At 28.2% G+C, this 21,804-nt stretch overlaps 3 long non-coding RNA genes across 3 annotated transcripts in view; 1 reads left to right on the top strand and 2 right to left on the bottom strand.

Moving 5' to 3' along the window:
• The window catches only part of LOC119602260, a 56,011-nt gene extending 50,405 nt beyond the window's left edge, over window positions 1–5,606 (top strand). The window contains exons 2-3 of the long non-coding RNA XR_005231328.1: window positions 5,100–5,274; window positions 5,349–5,606. This is a non-coding gene — a long non-coding RNA (uncharacterized LOC119602260). The remainder of the gene's footprint in view (window positions 1–5,099; window positions 5,275–5,348) is intronic.
• On the bottom strand, window positions 331–3,685 carry LOC119602264. Its single transcript, XR_005231329.1, has 3 exons — window positions 3,491–3,685; window positions 2,455–2,718; window positions 331–449 (listed from the first exon to the last, which is right to left on the bottom strand). It is a non-coding gene; the product is annotated as an uncharacterized LOC119602264 (long non-coding RNA).
• Window positions 5,607–9,069: 3,463 nt separating the features above from the next.
• LOC119601353 overlaps window positions 9,070–21,804 on the bottom strand; it is a 92,400-nt gene continuing 79,665 nt past the window's right edge. The window contains exon 4 of the long non-coding RNA XR_005231218.1: window positions 9,070–9,200. This is a non-coding gene — a long non-coding RNA (uncharacterized LOC119601353). The remainder of the gene's footprint in view (window positions 9,201–21,804) is intronic.

Raw genomic sequence — 21,804 nt, 5'->3', positions numbered from 1 at the left:
ATAGTGGGCCTGAGACCAATATTTCATCAAAATTTCGGAAAAATAATTCTGAACGAATTCCTACGAAATTTAATTTTATCTCATAATTTGCCAAAATGTCCTGTACATTTAAGGGTTCTTGTCTTGTCTATGGTAAATTATTTGCTAGCCTAGTCAAGAAGAGAACCACAACAGGCCTAAAACTAAATTAGAACTGAAGAGAGTTGATCTAATACTGAAGTGGATTTGTTTGAGATCTTGAACTGAATAAAAGACAAAAAATTTCTTTTTTCTTTGTATCTTTATTTCAGATAGTTTTTATTATCTTAAGTATAACTCTATTTGTATTGCTGCCTCACCATCATCAGCCACAATGTTGAAATTCGACATATCATACGGTTTTTGTCCAACTTCTATAACCATAAGAGGAGTTATATGCGTGTTGGGGTCAATTATGGACCTATCCTCATCTGTTTGTATAATAAATTTTTATTTAATTTTTTATTATTTACTAGAATTTTATTTAAATTAATTTAATAAAGCTATAAATATAGCGTTATTGTTAATATTAATTACAAATGTATTAGTATTAAGTTTAAATATTAAATAAAGAAAAATTGGTGAATTTTATTAAATATCAGAATTAAAGAGTTTTATTCTTGGAAAATCCAAACATTCAAAGGTAAGTTAAAAGGTGTGTTTTTACAGGTTTCTCAGCTCCATTAAATAACAAAACGGCCAGTTTTTAGTCACTTTCGGTCACTAGTTTAAAAAATCCGAAATTTTGATTAAATTATAGGTTTGTTCTGATTTCGGTACCAATTTTGATCCTATTTTTTGACTCATTTCGCTTAATGTTTGAAGCTTTTTACACAATATTCCGGGGGTCTATTTGTTTGGGGGCTATGCGAAATCGTTGACCGATTTCGCCCATTTTAACCATACCAAACATTTCTGATCAATAAAGCATATTTTGACAGACGGACAGCAATAGCTAGATCGTCTTAGAATCTTACAATGACCCAGAATATATATACTTTATGGGTTCTATTAATAATATTTCGATGTGTTACACACGAAATGACAAATTTAATATACCCCCCATCTTTTTTGATGGTGTATATAATAAATATTTTTTTTGTCTAAAAAATCTTTTCATTTATTTTTCACTTAAAAATTTTATGAAAATTAAATACACACAATTTATTAAATGCCTAAATATTTGTTGTTTCATATATTTTCAACAGTTGAATTTCAAAATACGACTAATTTATTGGGCCACCTTGTAAGTTGATGGATGTTTAGGACATTTGTTTGTGTTAAAAATAGTTAACATTAAAGTATTAATGTTTTTTTCTAATAGAATTTAGAGTGTGAGAAGTAGACTAAATGGCTGTCTCGTTAGATTATTAGATAAAAGCAGAGTTTGAAGGTATGTAATCATTGTAGAATTGGTTTTAATATTTATGTTTAAAAATAAAATATTTGAAAAAAAAACAAATGGTATTAGTATTACTTTTTAATTTCTATTGTTTAAATTACAAAATATATGAACAAGAATAAATACTTTCAAGTTTCTGTTAATGCCATGAGTAGGCTCAAAATCTTTATTGTTTTTATTATTTTGTATAGAAAGTCATTAAAAGAATTGGACAATTGCCAACAAAAAGAAAAAATAAACGAAATATTATTTAGTTAATGCATAAATGTCATAACTCAAAATTAATAATTTAATAAATGATTCGGCCTTTTTTAAAGGAGATTTCAAAATGAAAACTGCATTTTTTCTGGAGTTGTGACTTTCTGCCATTAAAAGACCATTTAAGACATTTTTGATTAGTGTTTTTAAGGTATTTGATGATTGTGTGTAAAAATCGGTTTTAATCAAAGTGTTTGAATATTTCCATTACGAATGCTACTGCTGCCACTATTGTCACTGTGTCTGTCGTCTGCCATGGTGTAAATAGTGGAGTCAATAACTAGTACAGTAGTTCATTGTGTTTATATTATAAATTACTAGACATTTTAGGCCAATAAGTTATGTTTGTTTAGAATATTTATCTAGATGCAAACATATGTATATATAACTACACTAATATATATGTGCATATACATACATATGTATGTATTTGCATTTATGTAAGTTGTATACTTTTACATACAATGTACTCAACTTTAAAGACTTAAATTGGATATTAGCCAATTTGGTATTTGTACATCTACTTTTAAATTCAATATTTTTTTAAATGTTTTTGTTACTTTTTTACAAAATCTACTTTATTGTATTTAAATTTTTAAGCTTGACAAATTTTTGCTTTTTCATTGGTGTGAGGTAAAAACATTAATCAAGTGTTATTTATGTGTTAAAAAAAAAATAATGGGATTTTAAAATACTAAACTGGTTGATATTTATAAAAAAATCACACTAATACATATTAATATTTATATGTAAGTATTTTTTAAAAATCAACTTACCATCTCTGAATCGATCACAGCATCTGTAATTCAGATCAGACGTTTTTAAGGCCTCTTCCTTGAAAATAGGTCTTTGGCTTTTGCTTGTAAAATGTTGATCGATAGTTATAGGGGATTAACATTATTTAATGGATCGATGGTCTCGAAATCATTTCGATTTCATTACCCAAGTACACTGGTTTTTAATTGGCCAGCAAGTCGATTTAAATGGATTTAATTTATTATGTTCGTTAACTTTATTTGTATTTCACTTACTAATCGGAGCTAAAAAAATCAAAGAAAAATAAAAATATTAGCTGGGATGGAATGATAAAGATCTTTGGCAGTTTTTCCATAATTAAAATAAAAACTAGCTGCCAATTTCGAATATAATAAATGGGACTATAGTTTGGAAAGTACCCAGCAAAAACTAGGTAATGGCTTTCAATTGTAATTACTTACCCAACAACATATTTTTCAATGACAACTATATATCGTCTGGATTACATGGAGGTAGTCTAATAATGGAACTATAGTATAGAAAGTAACCAGCAAAAACTGGCTTTCAATTGTAATTACTTACCTAACAACATATATTTTAATGACTACTACTTACTAATAATGTGTTATATACATATTTTCTAATTCATTAGTCATATGAAGATATAGAAGCTGTATACGTTTTTTCATGCGATTTGTAATGAGTACATTTTCCAATTATTTGTAATCGTTTGTGGCAAGTACTTGCCTCCAATGATATCACCGTATTACAATAATGACTTAAAATGCTATTGTCTAAGTTAGCATTTTAACCCCTTACATGGTAATGAATGTTTTTATTGGGTATTTTTGGTCTCACATTTTTATTTAATAAATTAAATATGAATAGTTCAATAAAATATATAAAATTTGAATTGTTTGAAATTGCAAACAAATTATAAAAACAAAACATGTAAATCCAAGGTGGTAAATAATTGATAATTATTAACGCAATCTAAAAGATGTTAACAAATTGATAAAATGCAATTGCAACTGCAGACGGCATACTACTACACACCTCTTAACTTGCAAACTGAGAAGGCGTGTCAATGTTTTAATATAAAATTGTTTAAAAAATAAAAAAAAACTTTAAATATATATTTTTTTTTATAACGACTAATATATTTAATTGTTTTGTGTTAACATTTCAATCATTTCTTTCTTTTTAAACACTTGCAGTTTAATGTTCAACCAAATAGTCTATTAAAAAAAATTTTTGCTTGTCATTACATCGCGCGATTTTTTGGTATATTTTTAAACAAATTTGTTGAAAAAAATTACACATTTGTTAGAAACTAATATATATGACCACATCTGATGCTTTATGGCCAATAGAAAGGAAATTTTTGTGGCATTTCTTTTAAAATAAAATAAAAATGTTTCAAGCCAAAATAACAACGTTTAAGAAAAATTAAACAAAAAATAAAAAAAACATATAATTTTTTGCTTATTTCTCTCTGACAGTCTTTGTTTTTATTAATTTCTTTCCTTTTCAATAGAGAATGAAAAGATCAAAGAATTTTTTTTTGATTTTTTTTTTTTGGTAAAAAGAAAAATTTTGTAAGATTTTTTTCAACGAAAATGATTGTAAATTCTTAGAAATAATTATGAGTGGTAAGAAAAAAAATATTTTATTATTTAATAAAACATTTTCTCAACAGATGCAGTATTTGTCTACATTTTTAAGATTAGAAAAATGAACACAACATACTCACATTTGAGGAAAAAAAAGGTCATAATGATGATGACAATAATCATAATGAAGATTTGATAGTAGTATTTTTGCTGCTGTCGGTAAGCGCTAGACAATGAGTCAACAGGGTATCTCTAAGATGAGAATGAATATGTAGATATGTATGCATGTATGTATGTAATTTGAGGTTGTATATAGTGATTTTATTCTATTTGCGATAACATGATTTGTATGACATAAAAAATGCCTTACACTGAGAGAATTCTTTTGCGGGATTTTGAACAAGATAAAAATAATAAATAGTTTTTTAATCTGATTTTAAGATAAACAAATAAGAAGTCTATATTCGTCTTTGCCGAATCTTATATAACCTTCACCATAGTGTGTTAAAAATAGTATTCATTTTATAAAATTTCAATTTATTTTATTTTCCCGACACTATCATTACTTGCAACACTAAACGAAATAAAACACCCAAAGAAAGAAACTTCTCAAAACCATGTTTAACAGAACTGTTGAAGATTTAGATTCCGAAGATATCTGGGGTCTTCAGAAAATTGATTTCAACAGACACACAGACGGACAGACGGACATGGCTCCGACTCCGCCATAAACTTAATAGGGTCGGAAAATTATATTGTGGAAATTATAAACAGAAAGATAAAAACTTATATATAAGATATCTGGGGTCTTCAGAAAACTGATTTCAACAGACACACAGACGGACAGACAGACAGAAAGACGGACAGACAGACGGAAAATTACAAACAGAATAACAAACTTATATATACCCTTCTCATGAAGGAGAAGGGTATAAAAATAATCTACTACTGAAAATTCACATTTTTAAGAACAATTTTGTATAAAATAGTATAAAAAATGACCAAATCAGCAAAATATTTAATTATATTAACGAAAATTTTATTATTTTCAGTTAAAAGAAGAGAAACTTGTTAAACTTGTTACATCAATTTAACATCAGTGAAATCCTGCTGCTTATGGTAACCTGTCACCAGAGCAAATCAATATACAATCAGATACATACAATGGATGTAGTACAAATCGATTCTGGACTTATAACAAGAAATAGAAAATGAGAATTTTTTTGTGTAAGTACACAGTAATATTTAAGTAATTTAGACAAAATTCTCAAAACTAAATTTCAAATTTCTTTACAATTTAGGCAGATATCAATGATGACATTGATTCTAAGAGAATCTCAGAACAATTCAGGACAATTTCTACTCAAAAGGAGGAAATTTGGGAAATTAAAAATTTTCTAAGTGTATTTTTATATAACATAGTTTCCAGTTGTTTTCTTAAAACATGCAAATGACATATTTAAATATCTATCCTGCACTTAAGATAAAATACAAGTGTATCTCTTAAATTGCAAATTTCAATAATGGGAAATCAAACTTGTATGCATTTTAATTGAATTTTAAAAAATAGCAAAAACAAAATTAATGCATTTCTTAGATGTATTTAATATATTCAATGCATTTAAATAGAAAATTTTAAAATAATTTATAAAAATATGGCACACTTAATTTATTTTATTGTTAAATACAACAGCAGCAATAAATAATAAAATTTTAATGAAATTAAAAATGTAAATACAATGTAAACAATTATAATTTAAATGCTAGTTTAAAAAAAATGATGCTATAGATTTTATTAAATTATTATTTAAATTAATTTTTTAAATTTAAGTTATTTTTTAAGAAATTAAAAAGTTGTACAACCATAGGCAACGTTTAGATTTCGTTTAACAGCACCATGTATGTAACACTTTTACTTGTTTCAACTGCAGATGATAAAGATTTAATGATTGTTTTCTATCTTTTATTTATTTATTATTATTATTAATTTTTTTATTTATCATTATTAAAATTTTAATCTGTTGTCAAGTGTTAAACAATTTATGAGTTTTTTGAATGTCTTGTGCTGTTATTTAGTGAATAGCTATGGATATATGCTTTTAAATCGTAGTGTGTGTGTTAATATTAATAACAGAATTTGCATAAAAACCTAGTATATGTCACACATATGTATAAGTTTATTTATATAGTGGTATGTGTTTATTTACCAAATTGGTAAACTAACGTATTATTTTATATTATGAATTTCTAATGGCGTTATTTGACAATGAGTCAATGTTGTTTAAAGCTTTAAAATCGAAGTTGGTCTTAGGTTTTGTCAGTCACACTGGCAGCAAAATTTCTAAACTCAGCTAATACCCACTAAAATAAGCTAAATAAACTTTATAAGAAAATCTAATGTTTAAATTTTATTGTTAATACCATAAAGTATCTATTCATTGCAAGTGTAGACATTTGCTTTAAAACCAATCAACTTGTACAAGAAGTTGCAGCCACTTAAAGTCGTGAATTGTTTGATAGTTTATGCTTTTGTTTGGTATAGTTAACCATGACATCAAGTTTTGCATTTTTTTAACCATTTAGTATTTGAGTACTTAAGTCTAAACACAGACATACTGTCTAAATAAATAGTTAATTTATTTATTGGCAAAAATGTTGTACGTACTAAAATGCTAAACATGCTGCAATTGCTAGTTACTGCCATGGCTGCTGTGGAGTTGCAGCATTTGTTGTTTAAACAAATATTAATGATATAATAATATACAAAAACAAAAAACTCCACCTTGTTAATAATACTAAATACATACCTATACAACAGATCAGTTAAATTGTTCTGCTTTCATTATTAAAACGTTTTTAATTAATTGCAATAAATGTTGCTGCGAATAAAAACAATCATTAACTTTAAAGTTATTTGTCAGTCTAATGTTATTCAATGTTTTGTTGTTATTATTGTAGCCTCCAATATAGATCCTGATTAATTTGTTTTGTTTGAATTTGCATTCATGTTGAAAATTGAGATTTTTATCATTTTTTAAATTTTTTTTTTTATATTATTTTTGAGATTAATTCTTTTGTAGTTTTTCAAATAACACTTTAATCTTGTTTAACGTTGCAAATTGCTAAACGTTTTGTATAACAAATCACATTTTAATCGATAAGTCTTGACTTCAATTAAACAAACAAACAAATCTAACTGACGTTCAGTCTCAATCGACTGACTTATTAGGTAGTGTTTGCTCTGCTGCGTTTTCAAAACCAAATATTTTTTAAAACAAATCTATGTTCAAATGTCAGGGTAAAAATTTTGTGGAAAATAAGCAATACAAATTTTAATTTTTTTAGATTTTAAGCTCATATTTAAATTTATATCATTTAATTCCTTTAAAAATGTATATTTTAAAGCCTACTGTAATTTAACAGCTCCCTAAAGTATGCTGAGAGAATCATTGATATTTAATTGTATTTGAATGACGTCATAAGGCGTCACGTATGCGTATGAGTGTTAAAAATAAATTTACCAAATATTAAAATTTTTATGTTTTTTGCGTTTTTCTCGGAAATCTGCAGTCCGATTTGGCTGGAAACCCCTATTTACCGGAACTCCACACGCTGAATTCGAAAATCGACACCATTTTCAAATCCGACCAACTTTTTTTCAAAATCCCATATAAATTTAAGTTCTCGGGTCTACTGTATTTAAATAGCTCCCAAAAGTAGGCTTTGGAAATTGTAGAAATTTATTAGCAATTTAATGAGAGCGTAGAAGCGTATGAGTGTTGAATTTTGATTTAACAAAATTTGAAATTTTTATGTTTTTTGCGTTTTTCTCGTAAATCTGCAGTCCGATTGTGCTGGAAACCCCTATTTACCGGAACTCCACACGCTGAATCCGAAAATCGACACCATTTTCCGATCCGAGCAACTTTTTTTCGTAATCCCATATAAATTTAAGTTCTCGGTTCTACTGTATTTAAATAGCTCCCAAAAGTATGCTTTGGAAATTGTAGAAATTTATTAGCAATTTAATGAGAGCGTAGAAGCGTATGAGTGTTGAATTTTGATTTAACAAAATTTGAAATTTTTATGTTTTTTGCGTTTTTCTCGTAAATCTGCAGTCCGATTGGGCTGGAAACCCCTATTTACCGGAACTCCACACGCTGAATCCGAAAATCGACACCATTTTCAGATCCGAGCAACTTTTTTTCAAAATCCCATATAAATTTAAGTTCTCGGGTCTACTGTATTTAAATAGCACCCAAAAGTATGCTTTGGAAATTGTATTCTTTTAGTAATTTAATGAGAGCATACATGCGTATGAGTGCTGAATTTTTATTTTACAAAATTTGAAATTTTTTTTGCGTTTTTCTCAGAAATCTGCAGTCCGATTTGGCTGGAAACCCCTATTTGCCGGAACTCCACACGCTGAATCCGAAAATCGACACCATTTTCAGATCCGAGCAACTTTTTTCAAAATCCCATATAAATTTAAGTTCTCGGGTCTACTGTATTTAAATCGCTCCCAAAAGTATACTTTGGAAATTGTAGAAATTTATTAGCAATTTAATGAGAGCGTACATACGTATGAGTGTGGAATTTTCGCTCTCAAAAGTATGCTTTTAAAATCTGAGCAATTTATTAGTATGTTAAAGAGAACATATAAGCGTATGAGTGTTGCACTTTGGTATTACAAAAATTTAAATTTTTTAGTTTTTCTCGGAAATCTGCAGTCCGATTTGGCTGGAAACCTCTATTTACCGGAACTCCACACCCTAAATCCGAAAATCGTTATTATTTTGAGATCCGAGCAACTTTTTTTCTAAATTCCAAATAATTTTAAACTTTCTAGGCCTACGGTATTAAAATAGACTCCTTAAGGTATGCTAAAAAGTTTGTGTAATTTATATTATGCAACATTTTCAATCTCATCTCTTATTTCAAAATACACTTAAGTAAATGTGAGTAAAACATGTATTTATGCAGTTTGAATATGTACTTTTTTGAAATAAAAACAATATTCTCTTTTTAAATGTTATTTATGTTATTTAATTTTATATTTTTTAATTAAAATTTATAAATTTCCACGTGAATTATTCTTAGTTCAAGTCTTGCTGAACAAATATTATCCTTTTTTAAGCTTCAAAAGTAATAATCTGAAAAGAAAAAAAGGTAAGAATATGTTTAATTAAAATGTTAAAAATTATATTTATTATATAAAAAAATAAACACACCTTGTAAAAAATATTATAAATTTTTCACATATTAAAAATTTTTATTAAAATATTTGCTTATAACATTTTATATAAAATAAGTTTAATTATGTTTTCATTATTATTTATGCAAAATCATTTGTAGACATTAATTTTTAGGAATGATCCCACATTTATTTTAGATTATGATGTCTCGTTTAAAACTATAAAGATATTTTTAATTGCACATTAGTCTGTCAGTCCGTGTATGAGTCTGTCCATCTATTTGTTGTATTGTGTAATTGTTAAACAGTGGTGCGTATGATTTTTACCATATAATACAATTTACAATTTTATGCTGCATTTACTGGCAATTTATTTGCAACTAGTTGAACTTGAAATTGTTTTTTTTTTTTTTAATTTTCTCAAATATTTCTTGTCTTAATAAGAGAAACAATAATAAAAGCATGATTTTGTTGTATTTTCGCTTTTTTATTATTAATTTATGCAATTCTATTAAATAATTTTTCATTATTTATTTACAAAAAAATAAGAAAGAAAAAAAATCAATTTAAATACAGCAACAAAATTTACAATTCTACTATTAAAGGTGCAGCCCAACAAAACGCATTGGATGAAGGCAACATGACGGAGGTCAGTCAGTCAGTCATTCAGCCAAACAGCCTGTTAAATTTGTATTTGATTTTTAAATGAATAATTGTTTGTTCGTTTAATATTAAATAAGTTTTTTGTATTTGTTTATTTTACAACAAACATGAAGCATAAAAAAATAAAAACAAAATTGTCATGTTTGTCAATTTAAACACCATAAATACAACACCATTTTTAATGAATAGTTTTAAAGAAAAAAACAATATTTTTTTACATAAAAGGATAGAAACAACTTGCAAAAACATTGAAAAAAAAAACACAAATTAAAAGCCCAATACACAAAAATATTCTTAACGTTTCATTGGGCCATTAAATTAGTAAATGTAGCATAAGTCGCCAACAAAGATATAAAAAAAAACATGATAATTCAGTGAATCTTAAGTCCTTAAAGAAAATGTTAAAAATTGGATATTTAATTTATAAAATACTTCACTCCCTAATGAGTTAAATTAATCAATTCCATTTCACATTTCCTCAAAAAACATTATAAAATCCTATGATACTTGCAACAACTTTTGGGAATCCCTGCTGCAAAAAGAACATTTCAGTTGGCGCAAAAATGTACGTTTATGTAAACATTTATCACATTTAAGAATTATTTAGCATAATGTGTAAGTAAGCATGATTAATCATATTATGATTAAATATTTACAACAACTAGAAAGGAACAACAAAATATTTTACAAAGCAAAAAATATACAAAAAATCACATGAAATTTATCTTAATAAAAAAAAGAGAAGGGTATTTTTATTCTACAATTTACTTACTTCATATAAAAAACAGTAAAGTATTGATTGTAGCTTATACAGCTTCAATGCTATTTCAAAACTACAAACATAAATAAATTGTTTTAAATTTTATTAATTACTCCATATGGTAATATATCAAATATATTAAACACTTCAAGAAATTTCAATAAAATTAATTTTTAAAAACATGCGTTAAATAAAGTTAACATTTTCTTTCAGTGTAACAGTTCAACATCATTATCATCTATTGAATTAACTCTGCACTCACTGCTAGGTTATAAGTTGATAAATTGTTAAAAAATTCCTCCTTTTGTATGTTTTTTAATTACCTTAGATCGCTTAGTAATAAATAATTCAAGTTTTATTTCAATGTTATTGTTACTTGATTTCTTTCTAACAGTACAAATTAGTAAAAATCCTATAAATATAACTGATGATTAATACCACTGATTGTGGCAAGAAGAATTAAAAAAAAAACGTTATGACAAAATGTTCTTATACAATGCATCATTTTATGCAAACATTTTTTTGTTGTTGTTTCAAATTATAATAATGAATTGAATATTTCAAAGAAATTAAAGTTTGTCACTCAAGCGGCAGATTTACACTCAAAATTATTGGTGCGAAAGTTAAAAAATTTTAAGAGTATTCTAGTAGTAATTGCTTACAGATAAAATACCCAGAGAATATCTTGAGTCAGGGATGGGTAATTCAGTACTATAGTAAATTCTCCAATACATTTTGGTACTTTGCTAAGCAGTCCAAAGATTAGTCAAAAGTCTGTTCTAGTCTATAGGCGAGTCAATAGGCTAATCAATAGTATAGTCTTTATTGTAGTCTATAGGCCAGTCTAGTCTATAGTCTATATTGTAGTCTATAGGCCAGTCTAGTCTATAGTCTTGTCTATAGTCTTGTCTATAGTCTAGTCTATAGTCTAGTCTATAGTCTAGTCTATAGTCTAGTCTATAGTCTAGTCTATAGTCTAGTCTATAGTCTAGTCTATAGTCTAGTCTATAGTCTAATCTATAGTCTACATTTTGGTACTTTGCTAGTCTAGTCTATAGTCTACATTTTGGTACTTTGCTAAGCAGTCTAAAGATTAGTCAAAAGTCTGTTCTAGTCTATAGGCGAGTCAATAGGCTAATCAGTCTATAGTCTATATTGCAGTCTATAGGCCAGTCTAGTCTATAGTCTAGTCTATAGTCTAGTCTATAGTATAGTCTATAGTCTAGTCTATAGTCTAGTCTATAGTCTAGTCTATAGTCTAGTCTATAGTCTAGTCTATAGTCTAGTCTATAGTCTAGTCTATAGTCTAGTCTATAGTCTAGTCTATAGTCTAGTCTATAGTCTAGTCTATAGTCTAGTCTATAGTCTAGTCTATAGTCTAGTCTATAGTCTAGTCTATAGTCTAGTCTATAGTCTAGTCTATAGTCTAGTCTATAGTCTAGTCTATAGTCTAGTCTATAGTCTAGTCTGTAGTCTAGTCTATAGTCTAGTCTATAGTCTAGTCTGTAGTCTAGTCTATAGTCTAGTCTATAGTCTAGTCTATAGTCTAGTCTGTAGTCTAGTCTATAGTCTAGTCTATAGTCTAGTCTATAGTCTAGTCTGTAGTCTAGTCTATAGTCTAGTCTATAGTCTAGTCTATACTCTAGTCTATAGTTTGTAGGCTACTCTGTATTTTACTTTATTTTATAATCTAATCTGAACAGTCTGTAGTCTAGTCTATAGTCTAGTCTATAGTCTAGTCTATAGTCTAGTCTGTAGTCTAGTCTATAGTCTAGTCTATAGTCTAGTCTATAGTCTAGTCTGTAGTCTAGTCTATAGTCTAGTCTATAGTCTAGTCTATACTCTAGTCTATAGTTTGTAGGCTACTCTGTATTTTACTTTATTTTATAATCTAATCTGAACAGTTGAGCGCCTAGTTGTCTAAGACCCCTTATATGGAATTAACTAACATTTTACCATGAGTGTATACTTAAATAAACACAAAACGTTTACATGTACTATATATCAGGTTAAATTTTAGATAATAAATCAAAATAACTTTTAGTTTTGTATAAAATATTTTACAATAGAACAAACATGTTAGTCTGACTGATATGTGACATTGTAAAAGCTACACACACACATATGTATACACAACAACAGCCTCGTCCAAAATACTTAACAGACTGTAGGGGATACTCCAATAGAGTGTGTAGTGTTAATAAATCTAATTTATGATATAAATTTACATAATATCAAATTTGTAATTGAAATTTCAATTGTTAAACAAACACCCACACACTTTAGAATTAACAACAATAAAAATACTAAACACCACAGGCCAAATGAGTAAATGCATTTCATTATAACGAAAAAAACAAACGAGTCATTTTAATAATTTCAATTATTCAGGGTTATTCCTGTACTTGTTTTTTGTTACAGTGATATAGAGTATAACGAGAAGAGTAATTATAAACAAATTACTTTAATATTAAACAATTTATTTAAAAATATTTCCAAATGACGAAACTAAATTGGAAAGAATATTTTAAGAATTATTATTGGATAAAAATAGGGACTAAACACTAACGATCAAGTGATAATAACACAAACATGGTTATTGAAAATCAAAAATCTGAGCAGTCGGCTATCATTAAGCGACAGCGGTTCCTATGGTAATCAAATTATTAATTGAGTTATTGTCTCGTAAATACTAATCTTACTTTTTTGAATGAGTCTGATTATTATTTTTAAATATAAAACGATGCCTCATGCTGACTAGTGCTCATCAACAAGTGTTAAAGGTCTTAAAGTGTTAAAGATTTTATTAAATGATTAATCTTTTACTAACAATTTCCCTGCAAACAAACTAGTTTCCAAATATTAGTAGGTATCAATTTAATAAATTTACAAATTAATCAGATATTTTTTTAATATATCTATTTCCGTTTTTGAAACTCAGACAATAGAAATATTTCTGTAATTTTTAATAAATAAATGTTGTAAGTTTTGTTTTCATTTAATTTACAACTAATAACTAATACCACTTGATATATTGAACAGAAATTAATTATAAAACCTTTTGTCACCTCCACTCTAAACTGTTATATGGAAAAAATACATATACAAAAACAAAATTATAATCAATGATAAATTATCTTTACAAATTCCATGAAATTTTAAAAAGTTGTTATTTTATTTACGTTGTGCGTTTTATATATAAATTTTTTTTTTAACAAATTTTAAAATTAATTTTGTTAATTTTTATTTTTTGGTCATTTAAGTAGAAAAAATTTAATATAAATTTTAGTATAGGGAAATGTAATAAATAATATTTAGAAAAGACGTTTTATTGAATGAATCAAAGATGTTTTAAACACACAGAAAAAAAAAGAATGTGAAAATAAAGTAATAAAATTAGTTTCGTTGTTTTGAATTTCTTTAACGCCCACATTCGTTTAATGAAATACGATTTATGTCTAATTCTTTGACTCTACAAAACAAATTAATAAACAGACATTTAAAATAATAATAAAAAAACAAAAACTCAATTAAAATATTAAAAATTAACTAAAGCAAGTAACAAAAAATATATTCAAATACCCCAGTTAACATTTGGAAAGTGATTATTATAGATACATATGTTCAAAATGTTATGTCATTCGCTCGTGAACGAATAACATTTATATAATTTTGGTGTTGAGTTAAAAAGAAATACAATTTTATGTTTACTGATTTTAAATCTCCCTTTTTAAGTACTTATTCATTCGCGAACGAATTCGGATAAAAGATTTTCGTAGTGAAATTTTGTTTTTGGGGTATAAATTATGTATTTGTATTATTGAAAAAGCTACTTCCTTTATCTGTTATTCAAATAATTGATATATATTTTATTGTGTTTACTCCGTAATGTTCCCAGGGTTGAAGAGTAACTGAAAAAATCTTAATTTTTTACTCTATGATTTCGATTTCATTTACATAATTAATTATTTTTTTTTTAAGTTAATGAAATAAATTAAGAAATACATTAACCCATTAAATGCGTTTTACTATTTAAAAAATTTTACAAAATAGCAAATATTAAAAATATTGAAAAATGATCCATAATTTCGTTAGATTCAAAAAGGAAATTTGAATTTGGGAGTTTAATATGGGTTTAACCATGGGTTAATATTATTAATTTATATATATTTCCTTATCATTTTGTATATGTTGTCTACAAAAAAGTTAATTTTAAATTAACTCAAGCAACTCCAATTTATTGCGGCTTTCATATGCTAATTTTTTGAAAAAAATACACAAAACAGCAACAACAACGCAAAAGTAAACTGGTGTAGCTTAATTCATTAAATATAAAGTATATATTTCAAATTGAATTTAAACAAAAAAAAAAAAAAAAAAACACAAAAATACATTCGAAATAAAAAACACGAATTCATAGCCCCATACATTGTAGAAAGATTAACGACAACAATGGAAAAAATTAACTTTTTTTTTGCCAAAAAAATAATACTTAAAAAACAAAACAGAAAAAAAATGCGAAATAAAATTCTATTAACGCTGGTTTGTAATTTATTTCACATTTCAGGCTCCAGTGAGACGCTAGACTTTTAACTACGATTATTTTTGCCGAAAGTGTTTAGCAGCAACACAACATAAATTAATGTTAGTTTTGTTTGTTGTTGCTGGAAAACAAACTACGCTTTTGAATACCTCACATTTTACACACTCACACATACTCCAATGCATTTCCAGAGATCCGCTCAGGAAATAAATTAATCTAATGCATGACAAGTAACACAATGAATACATACATATACAAACGTGCCAACATACATATTCTAAAACTAACACACTTAACACAAATATGTAGTTCTAATAGTAACATCGATCAAAGATGGGAAATTTAGTTTCAGCATTGTATGGCCCATTTATTAATCAGTTGTCCAAATATTTAACAAATATATTTCCTCTAGGACTTTCCATTTCGGTTTACTATATATTCTTAATTAATTTTATTTATGGTGTTGTCTGTCTGATGTTCTTTATCTTCTATGTTTTTGCATTAAAATCTCATTAAAAAAACTTAAATTTCCAACCCTGTCTGCAATTATTTAACTAACTAAATTACAAAAACGTATATCTATGAAAATATAAACAAACTAATTTTAGCAAATTCGCACAATTTGTATTAATATGCTGCTCTTTTTTACTATATGCTGTTTTATTGCTACATACACTTGGAGAAATTACACAGGCTTGCAAAAATTTTGAATTCCTTTGGAACAAAACTTAAATTTCCAACCCTGTCTGCAATTATTTAACTAACTAAATTACAAAAACGTATATCTATGAAAATATAAACAAACTAATTTTAGCAAATTCGCACAATTTGTATTAATATGCTGCTCTTTTTTTACTATATGCTGTTTTATTGCTACATACACTTGGAGAAATTACACAGGCTTGCAAAAATTTTGAATTCCTTTGGAACAATATGCTATAAAAGGTTTTTGGATACCTTTCTTCTGATGTGCATATTTACTAAATAGCCGTTGCTGTTTAAGAAATCAAAGTTCCCTAAAGCCTGTCTGATAGATGATTTACTATATGCTGTTTTATTGCTACAAGATAGATAGATAGATAGATAGATAGATAGATAGATATATAGATAGATAGATAGATAGATAGATAGATAGATAGATAGATAGATAGATAGATAGATAGATAGATAGATAGATAGATATAGATAGATAGATAGATAGATAGATAGATAGACGATAGATAGATAGATATATAGATACTATATAGATATATCTCTCGATCGCTCGCTCGCTCGCTCGCTCGCTCTCTCGCTCGCTCGCTCGCTCGCTCGCTCGCTCGCTCTCGCTCGCTCGCTCGCTCGCTCGCTCGCTCGCTCGCTCGCTCGCTCGCTCGCTCGCTCGCTCGCTCGCTCGCTCGCTCGCTTCGCTCGCTCGCTCGCTCGCTCGCTCGCTCCTCTCGCTCGCTCGCTCGCTCGCTCGCTCGCTCGCTCGCTCGCTCGCTCGCTCGCTCGCTCGCTCTCTCGCTCGCTCGCTCGCTCGCTCGCTCGCTCGCTCGCTCGCTCGCTCGCTCGCTCGCTCGCTCGCTCGCTCGCTCGATCGCTCGCTCGCTCGATAGCTACAAGCACGGTATGTCTGTCGTCGATATATGGAACCTTCCGTATTTGTTCCCACCATACTTATGGACCGACAAAGCGAAACTTATACAATTTTGACACCACCTAAATTGAAATATGTATTTTGTTTTTCTTTGTGTACCAACAGTACTGCAAAATAACTTTAATCATCATGTCTTTTCACTGTATTTACATACATATCAGACATGGACAATTTAGTACTTTAGTACATTTTTGATTACTAAAAGTAGAGCAGTATCCCACGACATATGCTAATTACTCTAAGACGAATCAATAGACTAATTGGATTAGTCAATAGCAAACTTTGTCTAGTTCACATTAGACTAGCAGAGATACAAGCCGATGGGGAATGATCGGCGGCGGCGGCGCAACCATTTTGGATCGGCGGCGGTGGCTTATTACAGAAAATATCGGCGGCGGCTAAATTGTCGGCTCAATTTAACTTTTTCTTTAGAAATTGACCTTATAAGGTTTATTATATTGAAAAGTCTTTGTATAATAGTCTGTTACATAGAAACCTGTCTCTATATAAGTTTTTTTCTGCAGAAAATGGACATTTATAGTAGTTTTCACTATTTTAATATTAGCACAATATTGTGTGGCAACTCTTTTCAATTTGCCATAAGAATTTAAAATAGTGGCAACTCCGTTCAATCTGGTGAAATTATGTTCTGAAATACATGTGTGATTCTAATCTTTATCAGCGGCTACGTTTAAGCCGGCTTAGCTTTTGAGCCGAAAGAAGTCGGCGGCGGCGCGGCTTGCAAAATATTACCGGCGGCCAGCCGCCGCCGATTTGAGCCGTCTCGGCTTGTATCTCTGTAGACTAGTCAATAGACGATTCCATAGCTTAGTCATATAACAGTTAGAGTATTAAATAGATCATAGCCAATATCATTGTTTATGAACTAAATAAATAATAGACTAGTCCATAGACTAGAAAATAGACGATTCCATAGCCTAGTCATATAACATTTAGAGTATTAAATAGATCATTGACTAGACAACAGACTAGTCTATTGACTAGCCAATATACTTGTTTATGGACTAAATACTAAACTAGTCAGTCCATATACTGGACAATCGACGAGTCAATAGACTAGTCATTGCACTATTCCATAGATTAGAGACTAGTCCATCGACTAGACCAATGACTAATCAAAATACTAGTCCATAGCCCAGTTGTCAGGTTTGCTTGAGAATTAGCCAATAGAAAAAAGACAAAAATAATTTAGTGCTCTTAGCCCTAGGAAGGTACTATGCATTTCAAAATTAAATTGTCCATGCCTGATACATATTTAGCATCCAATTAAAAACAAAGCAAAAACTCATACAATGTATTAGTAGATTTTAGTTTGATACAAACATTTAGTTACTTTCATTAATTAATTTATTTAAATCATTTAATTTGTTTTACAAGTGACATGTTTTGCGTGCCAATTGAATTTTTTTCTCATTTTATTTATTCTTTAATTTTGATTTGACTTTTTCATGATCTGTTTTTTTTTTTCTTCTTAGTTTTGACCATTATTAATGATATCATTGCTTTAAAAAAAATTAAGCAAACAATTACTTAATAATTAAATAAAGAACGAATGAAATATATGATGTATTTAGCAGTTTTGTTCTGTTGCCATTAGATTGGACACTTCTGTCAAAGGCAAAAACTAATCAAAAACAAAGATAAATTCAAATCAAATTAAAAAATAAATAAAATAAAAACTGAAAAGTACTTGAAAGTCGCAATTTATTTTGATTTCTGAAAAGCAAAGAAAATAGCAAATGAATTTCGATTGGCTGGTGAAATATTTTAGTTACTTAATTAGTCACTAGACAAAGTTAGTATTGGTGGATTAGAATTCAAAGACAAACAAAAACACAATACAAACAAAGAAAAAAATACTATTTACTGATTACAAGTTTTTTTTTAATAAAATTAAAAATAAATTATGGTTATTGATAGTAGTTTTTAGGCAGAGAGAGATATAAATTAAAGAATTTTTAACTTATTATGTTTAACTATTATCGACTTTTGATCTCGAAATATTTTCACATTGATCATTAAGTATTTTTATACACATGATCTGGCCACACACTTGCACACTCACTCACACTTATCAATTAATAGTTTATCAATTTGAAATATTTCTTTATATTTATATACATATGTATGTTTGTGAGTTTGTGTGAAAAGTGTTCTAAATAGAAACAACCTCTAGGCGTTTTAAACGTCCTTGAGTGATGATAATTTCTTTGTTGAATCATTCAAAAGTGACTTGTATTAGAATCGAAAAGATTTATTTGTTTATTGAAAAAATAGCTAAAGTACAATTTATAGGATGGTGTGAATAAATGTTTAATGATAAAGACAAAATAAAAAACATATTTTATTTATTTTGTAGTTTAATGTTAAGAACAAGAAATTAAATTAGTTTTTTTTCGAGTACTAATGTAGTTTTAAGGCAAATCATGTTTTTTGATTTTTATTATAATTAAGTGACAAAAAATTTGCAGTCTACTGTTAAAAAGCTTCAAATATCCATAATTGTTTATTTATCACATTTTAACACCAGTATACTAATAAACAATTTTATTTATTTATTTTTTTTTTTTTTTTGCTTAAAACAATCGATCACTTGTAACAATCCAACAACATTCCCCATTAAACAAAAAAAAGCAACAAATTTATAAACAAATTCGAAAAGTTCAAGATCATAACCCAAAAGAAATAAAATATAAAAACAGGTAGCACTTTAGGAAAACTTTTTTAAGCTAAACAATAGAACAAATAATTGACCAGCCAAAAACAAATCAACAAATTATTTATTTATATACAAACATATTTCTGTTTGTTTAAAACAAGTCTTGTAAAAGTGTCATATTAAAAGATTAAATAAATTTGTCAAAAAAATTTCTTAATAATTCCCTATCTAAATGAATAGCCAATACCAAAGTCCTTGTGTGAGGCTTAGAGAAGTTATTAAAAAAATTCATTAGAATAACGAAATAAAAATATAATTAAAATTTATCTCTAAACAGAAAAACAATAACAAGATGATGAATGAATAATTTGTAAATTTGACAAATGTGTTGAGTTACTTGTGTGTGTTTTTTTTTTATTTTCAATATTTAACAGACATAGGAACTTGATTTAATTTATAAAAAACAATAACATGCAAATACACTTACAGAAAAAATACGATAAATATGTACTTAAGAAATGCATTTAATAAGATTTGAGAAAGTTAGATAAAAAGTATTTTTAAATCAGAATATTCGAAATCAGAATATTGAATATTTCGAAAAGTTTTCTATTTGAAATAAAGTCCAGAACTAGAACCAGAACGGAACTAGAACTGAACTAGAACTGAACTAGAACTGAACTAGAACTGAACTAGAACTGAACTAGAACTGAACAAGAACTGAACTAGAACTGAACTAGAACTGAACTAGAACTGAACTAGAACTGAACTAGAACTGAACTAGAACTGAACTAGAACTGAACTAGAACTGAACTAGAACTGAACTGAACTGAACTAGAACTGAACTAGAACTGAACTAGAACTGAACTAGAACTGAACTAGAACTGAACTAGAACTGAACTAGAACTGAACTAGAACTGAACTAGAACTGAACTAGAACTGAACTAGAACTGAACTAGAACTGAACTAGAACTGAACTAGAACTGAACTAGAACTGAACTAGAACTGAACTAGAACTGAACTAGAACTGAACTAGAACTGAACTAGAACTGAACTAGAACTGAACTAGAACTGAACTAGAACTGAACTAGAACTGAACTAGAACTGAACTAGAACTGAACTAGAACTGAACTAGAACTGAACTAGAACTGAACTAGAACTGAACTAGAACTGAACTAGAACTGAACTAGAACTGAACTAGAACTGAACTAGAACTGAACTAGAACTGAACTAGAACTGAACTAGAACTGAACTAGAACTGAACTAGAACTAGAACTGAACTAGAACTGAACTAGAACTGAACTAGAACTGAACTAGAACTGAACTAGAACTGAACTAGAACTGAACTAGAACTGAACTAGAACTGAACTAGAACTGAACTAGAACTGAACTACTAGAACTGAACTAGAACTGAACTAGAACTGAACTAGAACTGAACTAGAACTGAACTAGAACTGAACTAGAACTGAACTAGAACTGAACTAGAACTGAACTAGAACTGAACTAGAACTGAACTAGAACTGAACTAGAACTGAACTAGAACTGAACTAGAACTGAACTAGAACTGAACTAGAACTGAACTAGAACTGAACTAGAACTAGAACTGAACTGAACTGAACTAGAACTGAACTAGAACTGAACTAGAATTGAACTTCAACTGAACTAGAACTCAACTAGAACTGAAGTAAAAAGGATTTTAAGTATTTTTTAAGTATTTCACGGTTTTTCCGCCTTATGTCTTTATTGCTATTGGTATACTATTTATATGGATGTGTTCACATCAATAAATATCAGGGTGTTGGTCTTAATTGCAGATTATGAAAACATATGACTGACTGGATTGTTCGTTCGTTTTTTTAAATTTGTCATAAACATTTCACAACAGCTGAGTTTTTAGGTTATTAAAACGATTAGTACTTTTGGGTTGTTATTTCTTATAAGCTTTTTTATGTCTAACCTTCTCACGGATATTCATCAAAAGGACGAAGTAGGAGGAAATAAGAGTAAACACCATAAATTCGCTATTCACGGTGCATGAATGAACAACAAAAGAGCAAGGTTCAATATTGATCCAGTTTTTCTAGGAAATACAATCCAAAAAACAAGCTAAAGTGGAAACACAGCCAACAGTTAAAGGTCCTTTACTAATTGCGAGAAGGGAATGAATGCTGACTGTATGTGTGTGTGTGTGTGGAAAATGTAGGGGGTTTTTTGGTTTGAGATTGTGGTGGTTTTATTATTAAATACTACAACATTTTAGTATGTTCGTAAATTTTACGAG

Source organism: Lucilia sericata, unplaced genomic scaffold (genome assembly GCF_015586225.1).
Source record: "Lucilia sericata isolate MDLA Ls3-8-SP2 unplaced genomic scaffold, ASM1558622v1 Contig000006F_arrow, whole genome shotgun sequence".
In the NCBI taxonomy this organism is placed as follows: domain Eukaryota; kingdom Metazoa; phylum Arthropoda; class Insecta; order Diptera; family Calliphoridae; genus Lucilia; species Lucilia sericata.
This window is presented reverse-complemented; position numbering and strand designations above follow the sequence as displayed.